At 44.3% G+C, this 16,240-nt stretch overlaps 1 long non-coding RNA gene across 1 annotated transcript in view; it reads right to left on the bottom strand.

Moving 5' to 3' along the window:
- Nucleotides 1-14,414, bottom strand: part of LOC137333709 (uncharacterized) — a 38,794-nt gene extending 24,380 nt beyond the window's left edge. The window contains exon 1 of the long non-coding RNA XR_010965970.1: nt 14,330-14,414. This is a non-coding gene — a long non-coding RNA (uncharacterized lncRNA). The remainder of the gene's footprint in view (nt 1-14,329) is intronic.
- Between the last annotated feature and the right edge of the window lie 1,826 nt (nt 14,415-16,240).

Raw genomic sequence — 16,240 nt, 5'->3', positions numbered from 1 at the left:
CCACTCGCTGTGTAAAAAATTTATTCCACATGTCACCTTTGGTTCTTTTGCCAATCACCTTAAATCTATGCCCCCTGGTTCTTGACCCTTCCGCCAATGGGAACAGTTTCTCTCTATCTACTCTGTCTAGACCCTTCATGATTTTGAATACCTCTATCAAATCTCCTCACAACCTTCTCTGTTCCAAGGCGAACAACTCCAGCTTCTCCACTCCATCCACATAACTGAAGTCCCTCATCCCTGGAATAATTCCTGTAAATCTCTTCTGCACCCTCTCTAAGGCCTTCACATCTTTCCTAAAGTGCTGTGCCCAGAACTGGACATAATACTCCAGTTGTGGGTGAACCAGTGTTTTATAAAGGTTCATCATGACTTCCTTACTTTTGTACTCTGTGCCTCTATTTATAAAGCCTAGGATCCCACATGCTTTTTTAATCGCTTTCTCAACCTGCCCTGCCACCTTCAATGATTTGTGCATGTATACCCCCAGATCTCTCTGTTCCTGTACCCCTTTTAGAATTGTGCCCTCTAGTTTGTATTGCCTCTCCTTGTTCTTCCTCCCGAAATGTATCACTTCGCATTTTTCTGCGTTATATTTCATCTGCCACGTGTCCACCCCATGCCACCAGCCTGTCTATATCCTCTTAAAGTCTATCACTATCCTCCTCACTGTTCACTACACTTCCAAGTTTTGCGTCATCTGCAAATTTTGAAATTGTGCCCTGTGCACCCAAGTCCAAGTCATTAATATATATCAAGAAAAGCAATGGTCCCAGCACCGATCCCTGGGGAACACCACTGTACACCTCCCTCCAGTCCGAAAAACAACCGTTCACCACTACCCTCTGTTTCCTGTCACTTAGCCAATTCTGTATCGATGTTGCTACTGCCCCCTTTATTCCATGGGCCTCAATCTCAATGTCTTTTGAAAGTCCATATACACAACATCAACTGCATTGCCCTCATCTACCTTCTCTGTTACCTCAGCGAAAAACTAAATGAAGTTAGTTAAACAGGATTTGCCTTTAACAAATCTATGCTGGCTTTCCCTGATCAACCGACACTCGTCCCAGTGACTGTTAATTTTGTCCCGGATTATCGTTTCTACAGGTTTCCCCACCACTGCAGTTAAACTGACTGGCCTATAGTTGCTACATTGATCCTTACACATTTTTTTGAACAAGGGTGTAATATTTGCAATTCTCCAGTCCTCTGGCACCACCCCTGTATCTAAAGATGTTTGGAAGATTATGGCCAGTACCTCTGCAATTTCCACCCTTACTTCCCTCAGCAACCTAGGATGCATCCTATTCGGACTGGGTGACTTATCTACTTTAAGTACAGCTAGCAATTACAGCAAGTACAATTATAATCTGATAAAGAATGGCACAGGAATATGCATGGGCAGGTCTCTAATTTGCCTTTGTGCATCAGCATTTTCAGGTACTGATTTTGTTAATGCTTCTGGGCCAAAGTGCATTTGATTTTCCAAACTATAGTGTACACATAGGCAATACACATAGATTTCATAAAATATGCAATGGCCAAGCCAGGGGAGCAGCTGCTTCACTAGAAACAACTTTGACAACTTGGTCTCCTGTGCAATTGGGCCAGTGGTTTGTTTTTTAAGGATATGCTTAAGTTTCTTGCACCTGTTTGTGATTGAACAGATTGGCTTATTCACTTTGATGGAATTTTTATCACAAAACCTGGATTTCAGATGACTTTTCAGTGAATGTGGACCAAAAACACTTCCTTATCACCTGAAGTATCACCCTTCTTCAGTAAAGGTATTCTGAGATTGGACTTGGTGCTGAAAACAGATTTGACTATATTCGACCATCCATAGATTTAGAAATCATGCAGTTTGAAGCTGATCTCAAACTTTCACTGCTGGCAAGCTGATGACAGTGCCATTTCAATTTGGGGCTTGGTATGAGAAACAGAATTCTTATTCTTCTACTCCAATTTTCCCCAACTACCAAATCATTTCTATTTTTTGCTTGAAATATAGCTGTTAACCATTCCAATGTTTAGCTCTTTAAACAGTACGTAGCACTTGCAGCACTAGATTAGATCTGCTTTTTCTAGCCTGTATTGTTCTTTTGACCCTACCAAAAAGGTTTATTTTCTTTTACTGAAAATAAAAATCATTACCCACTGAAGCCAATAAAAAACTAAATGTACAAAACTTGTTTTTCAGGAATAGGCATAGGGAGCTGAATTTTGTGCTCTCATGTGGATCTAACTGACTGCCTCTGGTCTGGGGTTTCCAATCTATTTATACTGTCTACTGATTATTAATGGCACTCCTTACATTTCCCTGTGGATGTGAACAGTGCAGCTCTAATGGCACAGCTCGCTCCTCAGTATATTAAATGGTAACAAAGGGATCTCCACCATAAACTGAAAATAGTTGTCAAGGTTACAGAACATAACTGGGCTATACAGTTCACACACAAACAGACCAACAATCTGCATCACACATTGCAGTAGTACACTTTAGTAAAATCCTAAATATTTCACTTTTTAAAAAAATTAAGTAAAATTGATCACCCTTCCAGCCCCACTCCCTGTTTTATTTCCAAACTATGGGAATTCTGCAAGTGCAGTGACACAAATATTCCAATGAAGCCAGTTAATGTATTCATGCTAGAAAACATCCTCCTTATCTTAAAAAGCAGATGCACCCAGTCTTGAAGAAAACAAAACTGCATGTAAGGCAACAGCCAAGAATGCCTAGAAAGTTGAAAAGTTTTTAAAAGCTGTTTTTTTATAACAGTTTATTTGTTTTATATAACAGGCTAGAAATTCCAGCCCCTGACAGGGCAGAGTTAAAGCATGGGTAGGGGGGCAGGTCCCAATTTAGTATGGAACGCAGATCGGATTGATTGGTTCTGACAACCTCCAGTTCCACCCTCCAACCAATGTTTTGTTCTGATCGCCTCTAGCCAGGTCCTCCAAGCAATCTCATTGGTTCTAACTGCTTCAATCCTGCCTTCTAAATGACCTGATTGGTTCTAACAGGTTCAAGTCCCACCTACCAAATGATATGATTGGATGATACTAACCACCTCCAATCACAGTAAAACAGCTGAATTTACTTGTGAAATTCTGACAAGCTGATACATTGGTTGATACCTTGACTGTCGACTTAAAATATTGATGGTTGACATGTGGATGGAACCAGTGCAGCAGGAGCTTTATTCTGCATTTTAGCTTTGCTGAGAATACTCCATGCTAATACTGGACACACAGACCCTGATTTTGAGGGCCTCTGCCTGGCGGGAACAGGGTGGTCGTGCCCCAAAGTTAAGGCGAAACACTTATCTCCTCATTACTGCTCTGGTTTTCTCTGCTGGGATTTTGTTGGGGCCTCTGCATGGACAGCCTAGGCACCCATCTGTTTTAATTGGGAGTGTACTTATAATATAGTAATTGAGGTCCTATGGTGTACATAGGACCCAATGCAATTTTGAGGTACCGATGGGCTGAGTGTGTACCACACATGCTCGACCCGTTAGTACCTAGGTGCCTAACTAGTGGTCCTTAAAGGGATCCCTGAAGGCCACTCCAAAACCATGTAAGTTTCCGGGTTTTTAAAAATCTTCCAGCCCACTGCCAGACTTTCAATGTGACCCCTGTGATTACCTCCCCCTCCCTTAAGATAAACCTTCCAGCTTGGCTCTGTGTCAAGTACTTCAGGCTGGTTCTGCATTCGCAGCTCACCAGTAGTAAGCAAATGGAGCCCGGCCCTCAAGATGGCAAGTACTTTAGATGAGTGACATAAGCCCGAAATCCAGCCAAAATGAAAATCACTCCCAAAAAGTGGAAAAGCCCCCTGTTTCTCAACATTGACATCCTTCAACTTGATGGTTGCAAAAAGTAGAAAAATACTTTGTGAGGATTAAATTATTACATAGAGCATGCACCTGTTTATGAGAAAGTGAAGTGAATGCACTCTAACTAATGTCCCAATTATACTACACCAGAAGGTGCAATATTTCAACAGCAATGCAAATGGCTGGGAGCAGTTATACTATCTGCTTTCATCTCTGAAAGAAGGCAGAGTACCACACATGCATATTCAAACACAAACGTGGAGAATTCCTCACTGGCCTCTGATATTTATAATGGTGACCATTAAGGAGCCGATGTCTCATACTTCGAATTCCTGAAAGGGGAGCAGTGCTTAACTGGTCATTCTTTGCTTGCATATGGTGGTCTTCGGATCAGGTCTGCAACCAGTGGTGACGATAGAGCTATTATCCAAGTGGCCACTCTTAATGTGTGTGCCTAGACACTGAGCACTGATAGGCTATCCAACCATCAAGAGACGAGGGAAAGAGGAGGAGGTGCATTAAAGCCAAGCTTGACAGCAATCAGAAGCGGAAACCATTTCTGATTTTTGCCCCACCCTAGCCAAGGAGCACTGAGGATAGTTGCAGCAGCCATATCACTACCACAGCTGGGATCAGCTAATTCTGCGCAGCCCAGGGATTGAACTGGGGACTTTCTGGAGGTAAAATTGGTCAGTGCAAAACGGGCTAATAGTGAATCAGCAGCCTGTTTTACACCAAGCCTGAAGTCAATGGTAAAGAAATCCGGGCGAGGTGCAAAACAGGCGGCCGATACATTATCGCCTGTTTTGCGTTACTGGCGTTGACCAATTTAACCTATTCTTACTCTATATGATTAAGCAATTCTGCAAAAAGGACTCATGCAAAAAGCCCAGGAAAGACCACTGCACTTCTTGCAGGTCTCCACTGAAGCAAGTTGGCGCTCAGAAGCCCACAAAAGGTTTGTGGGTGAGTTAGTTACTTACGAGGCTGGCGACGTCCATTTGCCACTCAGCACAATTTCCGAGTCACAATCTAGGTGGACACTTTAGTGCAGTACTGATGAAGTGCTGTACTGTTGGAGGTGCCGTCTTTCAGGTGAGACGATAAAAACCAAAGCCCTGTCTGCCCTCTCAGGTGGACATAAAAGATCCCATGGCACTTTTTGAAGAAGAGCTGTGAAGTTCTCCCAGTGTCTTGGCCAACATTTATCCCTCAACCAACGTCACTAAAACAGATTACCTTGTCATTATCTCATTGCTGTTTGTGGGACCTTGCTGTGTGCAAATTTGTTGCCGCGTTTCCTACAATACAACAGTGACTACACTTCAAAAAAGTACTTCATTGGCTGAAAAGCACTTTGGGATGTCCTAAGGTTGTGAAAGGTGCTATATAAATGCAAGTCTTTCTTTTTTCTTTTAGTTTCATAGCAGAGACAGTTTCATCTTGGATAAGGCTTAACTGCAGCACTTTTGCAGTAAAATAGCAGAAAATCACCATCTTCAGAGCACTTCATAAAGCAAGTTGCTAAAAAATTATCTCTACCAGATTTTGTTTTAGGCCTTATGATTGGTGCCAGGCTTTTGTCACAAGAGTTGTTTGTGTGTTTGTGAAAATTCAACCATGAACTCAGACAGCATGGTGTCAGCATGGTGGGCTGTTACTCATTGCAAGCTATTTGTTCATAATTGTTTCGGAGCTGCTAAAATGTTTCAAAAACGTTGTAAGCCTATTGTAATAGTTATTAAAGCTGACATTTGATTCTCTTTCATTCAGCTATACCCAGGAGCCACATAACCCATCTCCATGCTTTCTAAACCTGTTCTAGCAGAGCTGTCAACATTGGATAAATCCGACTTGTGAGATATTCAGGGATAAGCTGAGGTGTGGACTTATGCCAAAAACATAACATGGTTAAAAGCAGGGAAACCATCAAATGAGCTGCAAGGAATGGTCACGTGGGATTACTATATTTTCCATCTTTCCTGTCTCTCTTATCCTCCTTTCCCTGTTCTCTTTCTCTACATTTCTCTCTTTCTCTATGTCTCTTTTCACAGCCAAAGTGACTGTGGAATTTACAAGATTTTTTTTTCACAATTGCTGGCTGGAGAGTGAAGGATAGCAAGAGATAACAATGGAGGTGGGTCTGTCCCAGCAACTACAGTGGTAGTGAAAGCCCTCTATTAAAACTATGGACCAGAAATTACTGTTAACAGACAAGTACTTAATGCATTCCTCTCTCCGATACTTTGATGGAGGTGATTATCCAAAATGCACTGAGCACTCATTTGCTTATAGTGACATAACTTCAATCCTTTTGGTTTTAATGGGGAGCTTTCACTACCACTATGAATCCTCAGATAGCCCTGACACCCTCCTGCTGCCTCCCTGCCTTCAATTACTTTCTCAAATTTTATAGTAACAGAAATTAAAAGAAATGCCAGGAACTACTGTCATAGGCAAAACACATGGGAAATAAGAATGCTCAGATGGGAGGGTGTGAGATCATAATCTCGCATATGAGATTCCCACCAAACGTAGGAGAGTTGGTAGACCTGATAGAGGTACCTTTTTTTTTATTCGTTCACGGGATGTGGGCGTCGCTGGCAAGGCCGGCATTTATTGCCCATCCCTAATTGCCCTTGAGAAGGTGGTGGTGAGCCGCCTTCTTGAACCGCTGCAGTCCGTCTGGTGACGGTTCTCCCACAGTGCTGTTCGGAAGGGAGTTCCAGGATTTTGACCCAGCGACAATGAAGGAATGGCGATATATTTCCAAGTCGGGATGGTGTGTGACTTGGAGGGGAACGTGCAGGTGGTGTTGTTCCCATGCGCCTGCTGCCCTTGTCCTTCTAGGTGGTAGAGGTCGTGGGTTTGGGAGGTGCTGTCGAAGAAGCCTTGGCGAGTTGCTGCAGTGCATCCTGTGGATGGTGCACACTGCAGCCACAGTGCGCCGGTGGTGAAGGAAGTGAATGTTTAGGGTGGTGGATGGGGTGCCAATCAAGCGGGCTGCTTTATCTTGGATGGTGTCGAGCTTCTTGAGTGTTGTTGGAGCTGCACTCGTCCAGGCAAGTGGAGAGTATTCCATCACACTCCTGACTTGTGCCTTGGAGATGGTGGAAAGACTTTGGGGAGTCAGGAGGTGAGTCACTCGCCGCAGAATACCCAGCCTCTGACCTGCTCTCGTAGCCACAGTATTTATATGGCTGGTCCAGTTAAGTTTCTGGTCAATGGTGACCCCCAGGATGTTGATGGTGGGGGATTCGGCGATGGTAATGCCGTTGAATGTCAAGGGGAGGTGGTTAGACTCTCTCTTGTTGGAGATGGTCATTGCCTGGCACTTATCTGGCGCGAATGTTACTTGCCACTTATGAGCCCAAGCCTGGATGTTGTCCAGGTCTTGCTGCATGCGGGCTCGGACTGCATCATTATCTGAGGGGATGCGAATGGAACTGAACACTGTGCAGTCATCAGCGAACATCCCCATTTCTGAGCTTATGATGGAGGGAAGGTCATTGATGAAGCAGCTGAAGATGGTTGGGCCTAGGACACTGCCCTGAGGAACTCCTGCAGCAATGCCCTGGGGCTGAGATGCTTGGCCTCCAACAACCACTACCATCTTCCTTTGTGCTAGGTATGACTCCAGCCACTGGAGAGTTTTCCCCCTGATTCCCATTGACTTCAATTTTACTAGGGCTCCTTGGTGCCACACTCGGTCAAATGCTGCCTTGATGTCAAGGGCAGTCACTCTCACCTCACCTCTGCAATTCAGCTCTTTTGTCCATGTTTGGACCAAGGCTGTAATGAGGTCTGGAGCCGAGTGGTCCTGGCGGAACCCAAACTGAGCATCGGTGAGCAGGTTATTGGTGAGTAAGTGCCGCTTGATAGCACTGTCGACGACACCTTCCATCACTTTGCTGATGATTGAGAGTAGACTGATAGGGGATAATTGGCCGGATTGGATTTGTCCTGCTTTTTGTGGACAGGACATACCTGGGCAATTTTCCACATTGTCGGGTGGATGCCAGTGTTGTAGCTGTACTGGAACAGCTTGGCTAGAGGCGCAGCTAGTTCTGGAGCACAAGTCTTCAGCACTACAGCTGGGATGTTGTCGGGGCCCATAGCCTTTGCTGTATCCAGTGCACTCAGCCGTTTCTTGATATCACATGGAGTGAATCGAATTGGCCGAAGACTGGCTTCCGTGATGGTGGGGATATCGGGAGGAGGCTGAGATGGATTATCCACTCGGCACTTCTGGCTGAAGATGGTTGCAATCAGACATGGGGAGGGGGGAGTTTTAACTCCCGGCTGGCCTATCTGGGAGCAGCAGGGGGAGGCCCAGCCAATTTTATTGGCCAAGCCTCATTAACATGACACTGACCGATTTCCCGACCAAAATAACCAAGAAGTTGGTGGGAAGCGACTGTCCGGCCGTTAAAATCGAGTGTCTCGGAGACCGCCGACTGGACCAATATAAGTGTCTGGATGGGAGGGGGATGGGGGCTCCAAGGTATCCAGTGTTTTGGGAAGGGAGGCGGGTTTTTTTTTATTCGTTCACGGGATGTGGGCGTCGCTGGCGAGGCCAGCATTTATTGCCCATCCCTAATTGCCCTCGAGAAGGTGGTGGTGAGCCGCCTTCTTGAACCGCTGCAGTCCGTGTGGTGACGGTTCTCCCACAGTGCTGTTAGGAAGGGAGTTCCAGGATTTTGACCCAGCGACAATGAAGGAATGGCGATATATTTCCAAGTCGGGATGGTGTGTGACTTGGAGGGGAATGTGCAGGTGGTGTTGTTCCCATGTGCCTGCTGCTCTTGTCCTTCTAGTTGGTAGAGGTCGCGGGTTTGGGAGGTGCTGTCGAAGAAGCCTTGGGGAGTTGCTGCAGTGCATCCTGTGGATGGTACACACTGCAGCCAAAGTGCGCCGGTGGTGAAGGGAGTGAATGTTTGGTGTGGTGGATGGGGTGCCAATCAAGCGGGCTGCTTTATCTTGGATGGTGTCGAGCTTCTTGAGTGTTGTTGGAACTGCACTCATCCAAGCAAGTGGAGAGTATTCCATCACACTCCTGACTTGTGCCTTGTAGATGGTGGAAAGGCTTTGGGGAGTCAGGATGTGAGTCACTCGCCGCAGAATACCCAGCCTCTGACCTGCTCTCGTAGCCACAGTATTTATATGGCTGGTCCAGTTAAGTTTCTGGTCAATGGTGACCCCCAGGATGTTGATGGTGGGGGATTCGGTGATGGTAATGCCGTTGAATGTCAGGGGGAGGTGGTTAGACTCTCTCTTGTTGGAGATGGTCATTGCCTGGCACTTATCTGGCGCGAATGTTACTTGCCACTTATGAGCCCAAGCCTGGATGTTGTCCAGGTCTTGCTGCATGCGGGCTCGGACTGCTTCATTATTTGGGGGGTTGTGAATGGAACTGAACACTGTGCAGTCATCAGCGAACATCCTCATTTCTGAGCTTATGATGGAGGGAAGGTCATTGATGAAGCAGCTGAAGATGGTTGGGCCTAGGACACTGCCCTGAGGAACTCCTGCAGCAATGTCCTGGGGCTGAGATGATTGGCCTCCAACAACCACTTCTACCATCTTCCTTTGTGCTCGGTATGACTCCAGCCACTGGAGAGTTTTCCCCCTGATTCCCATTGACTTCAATTTTACTAGGGCTCCTTGGTGCCACACTCGGTCAAATGCTGCCTTGATGTCAAGGGCAGTCACTCTCACCTCACCTCTGGAATTCAGCTCTTTTGTCCATGTTTGGACCAAGGCTGTAATGAGGTCTGGAGCCGAGTGGTCCTGGCGGAACCCAAACTGAGCATCGGTGAGCAGGTTATTGGTGAGTAAGTGCCGCTTGATAGCGCTGTCGATGACACCTTCCATCACTTTGCGGATGATTGAGAGTAGACTGATGGGGCGGTAATTGGCCGGATTGGATTTGTCCTGCTTTTTGTGGACAGGACATACCTGGGCAATTTTCCACATTGTCGGGTAGATGCCAGTGTTGTAGCTGTACTGGAACAGCTTGGCTAGAGGCGCAGCTAGTTCTGGAGCACAAGTCTTCAGCACTACAGCTGGGATGTTGTCGGGGCCCATAGCCTTTGCTGTATCCAGTGCACTCAGCCGTTTCTTGATATCACGTGGAGTGAATCGAATTGGCCGAAGACTGGCTTCTGTGATGGTGGGGATATTGGGAGGAGGCCGAGATGGATCATCCACTCGGCACTTCTGGCTGAAGATGGTTGCAAAGGCTTCAGCCTTGTCTTTTGCACTCACGTGCTGGACTCCGCCATCATTGAGGATGGGGATGTTTGCAGAGCCTGCTCCTCCCGTTAGTTGTTTAATTGTCGACCACCATTCACGACCGGATGTGGCAGGACTGCAGAGCTTTGATCTGATCCGTTGGTTGTGGAATCGCTTAGCTCTGTCTATAGCATGTTGCTTCCGCTGTTTAGCATGCATGTAGTACTGAGTTGTAGCTTCACCAGGTTGGCACCTCATTTTTAGTTACGCCTGGTGCTGCTCCTGGCATGCTCTTCTACATTCCTCATTGAACCAGGGTTGATCCCCTGGCTTGTTGGTGATGGTAGAGTGAGGAATATGCCGGGCCATGAGGTTACAGATTGTGGTGGAATACAATTCTGCTGCTGCTGATGGCCCACAGCGCCTCATGGATGCCCAGTTTTGAGCTGCTAGATCTGTTCTGAATCTATTCCATTTAGTCCAGGCATGGGAGGCCTACACTTCCCTTGTGGGGCTCAGAGGAGCACAAAGGAAAGACAAGAACTCACCTGGTGTCCTCTTCTGCTGATCTTCCTGCCATTAGCTTCAACCTGTCAGCAAAGCCGAAGCCACTTCCACACTCAGGCCAATGTTAAAATGGCAGCTGGGTCCTGATGACATCATTGGGACCTGTTATGCATATTTAAAGAAGGACGCCACTGGCTTCAGGTGGGTGCCCTTGGCACCTGCAATTTAAAATTGCAGTTGGTGGGATCAGGTCAGGAGGCCAGCTCCAGTCTCCAACTCCATTTTAACTACCCTCTCACCACCGGGCAGGGGTAGTTAAAATTTCCACCATTGTATCTATGGCTTTATTCTCATAGGCTCTGCTATTTCCTATTCAATCTGAATTTATGATGTGATATGGATTAACCACATAAGAACTGTGGCTGAGAATTTTGTTTAGTTCATAGTTTTTTATGGAATACACTGAATTCAATGCAAAAGAGAATCGGACACGGTGTAAAATGGGCTGCCGATTCGCTATGAACCCATTTTGCACTACTGGCGAAGGCCAATTTCATCCCCACTGAGCCTAGCAGCGCAAGGAAACTGAATTCATGTGCATGATTTAAATTGTATTATATTTGAAAGAAAAATAGAAAATGCTGGAAATGCATCGGCATCTAAAAGATTACATTAGGTTAATGTATCAGTTTGCACCCTGAAACTAGTGTTGGCCAGGGGTTGCAGAAACTACTGAGTTTATTCCAAACTACTGACACACAGGCAAAAGCAACTTTTGAACTGAAGTAACCTGAGTTCAGTCGCTGGGCTGAGCTGGCTGGAACCGGTTTGAATTAGTTAAGTTTCGTGAAAGACAAAGGAGATGTGATAAGACACAAGTCCTTATTTAGAAAAGGAGTAATGAGGTAATGCTACCTAAGTCCTTGGGACAGAGCCAATGAGGAGAAGACACGGACTAGGCAAGCAAGCCTAAACCAACGGGAGAGACAGCACAGCTTGAAGAGATAAGATTCGGAATAAGAATGAAGAATCTCGGGCGTGGAGCCAGAGCGAAGACTCCGGAGACCAACCATTGTGGAAGTGGAAGAACCTACGTCAGGGACGTCGAGACGACGTTGAAAGAGAGAGAGAGAACGGAACGCCTGGCCAGCATCAGCTCTCCTTTTCGGGTATTAGCCTTTATATTCTGTGACCACTCAGGGAGTGTCAGAGAAACCTAGTGGGTGTGCATTTAGATCCTCGTTTGGGTATAAAACTGTATAACCTGGTGCAAACTGCATGTCTATATCTAACCATGCGTATATGATCTAACAACGTGAATAAAGCGAATTGAGAGTTAAGAGAGAATTGACTCTTCTCCTCTTTGTACTAAGCCAATAACCGTAACCGGTGACCTCCGGTCAACACTAGTTCTACCCAAAATGTTAACCTGTCTTTTGCTTTCAGATGATAACTGAGAACCTGTGTATTTCCACGATTTTTAAATTTTTATTTCAAGTTTCTAACTTTTAGATTCTCTTTTTATCTCTGCTGTTTGATTTATTGCAAATTCTCTTCCACTTATGTCAGTCATGAAATAAATATCTGTTAATTTGTCTGTACACTGTCAGTATTGTCCCTTTTCCTTCTTGTTTGTGACTGTTTTTGCTAAATCAGTTCTGATGAAGAGTCACATCTGAAATATTAACCTATCTTTCTCTTTCAGATGCTGACTAACCTGCTGTGCATTTCCAGCATTTTTCTGTTTTTATTTCAGATTTCCAGCATTTCATTACAAATGCTCGAGTGACTACCTCAGCTCTATAATAGTTTGATTAGTGTTCACAAAGGATGACAAATTCATGATGTAGCAAATGGGAGCAAGACGTTGAACATCCCTTTCCCTGCTGGTTCAAGAGAAACTTTTCATTTGTACTGCTGCCTTGAACCAGAAGGGAGAAAAAAAACCCATTGCTGCATCTGACAGCTGCAGCCCCCCCATAGCTATCTCTCTCTTCCATGCTTTTATTTATTTACACAGCTTAACTTGGCTGCTGCTTCTATTCCGACCCCAAATATAAGAGTGGGGAAAATATCCCCATACAAGCATACACAATGCGTGAGTCCATATCATGCTTCCAACAACAACAAGAACAAGAACAACCTGCATTTATATAGAGCCTTTAACATAGTAAAAACATCCCAAAGCAGTTCACAGGAGCGTTATACGACAAAATTTGACAAAAATCCAAAAAAGGTAGATATTTCCCTGTATTTTTAATTTAAATTTTTTCGCTAATGCAGGAACAGTGCACCAAATAAATCCTATAAAAAATGCTCAATAGAAAGTCAAACTGACTGCAGGAGACTACAAGCAATTAAAGGAGCAGTGGCAGCGTTTGTGGAATTCAGCAGTACATACTGCCTGTTCGTCCGCATGTCTTTGAAGTGGTGCAGCTCTCAGGCCAAGGATTTCAGGTGGATTCAGAACAATCCAGGGTCTGGAGTTCAGCCATATTATACCTCGCTTAAGGAATAAAACTCAAGGAGCATTCAGACAGATTTGCAAATGAATCCAACATCCTTTTTGTTTACTAAACAAAGGGTAATATTATCCAAATCACTGACCCCTTCCTCCAGTGCTGTCATCAGTACTCACTGCTTAAACAAAATACGTCAAAAGATAGCAAAAATGAATGTTGTGATAATCATAATTCTTTGAAGAATTTTTTTTTCAAAAGTTTATTAATGTTGACACTCGAGTCTAAATTTTCCGATCAGCATTATTTTGATGTTAATGTAACCCATTTATTTTAAGTGAGTTACTACCATATTAAAATAATGCTGATTCGTAAATCCAGTGTTTAAGCAGTCCCTTTGCACATTTCTCGTAATCCTGCTTTTAGGAACATAGGAACAGGAGTAGGCCATTCAGCCCCTATAGCTTGATATGCCAATTTTATTAGATCATGGCAGATCTGTACCTCAACTCCATCTACCTGCCTTTTCTCCATATCATTTTTACTACCTTAAGGCGCTGTATAAATGCAAATTGTTGTTGAGGTTCAGTGCCCAAAACTGAATGCATGCTCCAGATGGGGTCTGATCAAAGATCTGTACAACTGAAGTTTAACTTCCTTCCCTTTATATTCCAACTCCCTATTTGATTGCTTTTCGTACCTGTGCACTAACTTTTAGTGACTTGTGTACATGGACACCTAAATCACTTTGCTTCTCCACAGCTTCTAGTCTCTCACCATTAAGAAATTATTCTGATTTGTCTTTCTCGGGTTCAAAGGGGATGACCTCACACTTCCTCACATTGAAATCCATTTGTCATAGTTTTGCTCACTCACGTAATCTATCTATGTCCCTTCGTAACTTTTGCTTCCGTCTACACAAGTTACTGTGCCTCCCGTCTTAATGTCATCTGCAAACTTGGTTATACAACTTTCTATTCCTTGATTCCAGTCACTGAGGCCCCAGTAGAGAACCCTAGTGAACACCACTTACCATATCCTGCCAATCAATGAACGCTCCCTTTATCCCTACTCTCTGTCTCTTACCTCCCAACCAATTACCAATCCATATCACAAGGTTATCTCTAATTCCATGCACTTTAATTTTTGCTAATAATCTCTTATGTCGTACCAAATGATCAAATGCCTTCTGAAAGTCCATATAGACAACATCCATAGACACTCCTGTATCCACCATGTTAGTGAACGCGTCAAAAAATTCAACTAGATTAGTCAGTCACGACCTACCTTTCACAATTCCACGCTGGGTCTCTTTGATCAGCTCATCATTAAAATGACAGGAAATCATTTTTGCAGAAGTCCTACTGTAGAAAAGACATAACACACTAAGCATCCGCTTCTATGAACTGAAAATCATTTCATGCAGTGCAGCAACATACAAATGGACATGAAATGTATGGATTCCCTTTTGTTTCCAGTCTGATGAAGGTCTACACCTGAAACATTAACACGTTTTGTCTCTTTTCAGGTGCTGGGTATTTTAACAATATCAACAAGTTGTATTAATACAACATTCTTCATGTGCAGGAAGATGCCTCAGAGTGTTTTACATTAAGAAGAAAAAGAATAAGGTGGGCAAGGAGCATGGGGAAAGGGGAAAGAAATAGAGAGATTAGGATGGGGAACTGAAAGCAGTCAATGGCAGTGATTTTGAGGTTGGTTTTTGAAAGTAAGGAGGATATACAGGAGCGTAGTGTTTGAATGAACTGCCGCCAACTGAGGAACAGAGAAAGTGAAGGTTGAGTACTCATCCAGTATTAGAGGAGCTGGAGGATTCATGCAGAGACACAAGGAGGGGGTGGGGAGGTGGTGGGAGGGGGAGAGTGGTGTTGGGAGGTGCAGGACGATGGAGTGATTTGAAAACAAGGACGAGAAGTCCAACGGTGATCAAGAAGGCCAAAGGAATGTTGGCTTTTATTGCTAGGGGGATAGAATATAAAAACAGGGAGGTATTGCTGCAGTTATATAAGGTATTGGTGAGACCGCACCTGGAATACTGCATACAGTTTTGGTGTCCAAACTTAAGAAAAGACATACTTGCTCTCGAGGCAGTACAAAGAAGAAGGTTCACTCGGTTAATCCCAGGGATGAGGGGGCGGACATATGAGGAGAGGTTGAGCAGATTGGGACTCTACTCATTGGAGTTCAGAAGAATGAGAGGCGATCTTATTGAAACATATAAGATTGTGAAGGGGCTTGATCGGGTGGATGCGGTAAGGCTGTTCCCAAGGATGGGTGAAACTAGAACTAGGGGGCATAATCTTAGAATAAGGGGCTGCTCTTTCAAAACTGAGACGAGGAGAAACTTCTTCACTCAGAGGGTAGTAGGTCTGTGGAATTTGCTGCCCCAGGAAGCTGTGGAAGCTACATCATTAAATAAATTTAAAACAGAAATAGACAGTTTCCTAGAAGTAAAGGGAATTAGGGGTTACGGGGAGCAGGCAGGAAATTGGACATGAATTTAGATTTGAGGTTAGGATCAGATCAGCCATGATCTTATTGAATGGCGGAGCAGGCTCGAGGGGCTGATTGGCCTACTCCTGCTCCTATTTCTTACGTTCTTATGAGAATTTTGAACTCAACATGCTGGGGCATTAGAAATACCACCAGTCTTTTCTGTTCTTATTTTGGATTTTCATGTTTTTACTAGAGAAGCTTGGAAATTACTCAAAGAGTTAAACGGTTTTGCATAATAAATGATGCAAATCTGAGAAAAATACAGTTGGGCTAATCAAACAGTCAAATGCTGTGGCAATAGACCTATATGTTTCACACCCTCTTTTACTTGGCAAGTAAACCTTCCAACTTTGTTGCTGCTTAGCAACTGACCTGACTAATTTATAACATACAAACTGCAAAGTTATCTGTTATGAACTCACTGCAGGGCAAGATTTCTCACTCCAGCTATGGTGAGGAACTACTTTCCATCTTTGTAAACAGTTGGGTAGGATAACAGGAGCTCCTAATCCCACAGTGATAGCTAGAGTGTCTATTGCTCCATATTACCTCTAGTGTCAGTGGCATTGGAGAAAGTTATGTTAAATTTAAAACAATTTTTAAAAACAAATTTTTCATTGGCTTGTTCAGAATGTACATTTTTAAAATTTGCTCTCAGGGTATGGATGATACTGGCAAGGT

The sequence above is a fragment of the Heptranchias perlo genome, chromosome 2, assembly GCF_035084215.1.
Source record: "Heptranchias perlo isolate sHepPer1 chromosome 2, sHepPer1.hap1, whole genome shotgun sequence".
Lineage (NCBI taxonomy): Eukaryota > Metazoa > Chordata > Chondrichthyes > Hexanchiformes > Hexanchidae > Heptranchias > Heptranchias perlo.
This window is presented reverse-complemented; position numbering and strand designations above follow the sequence as displayed.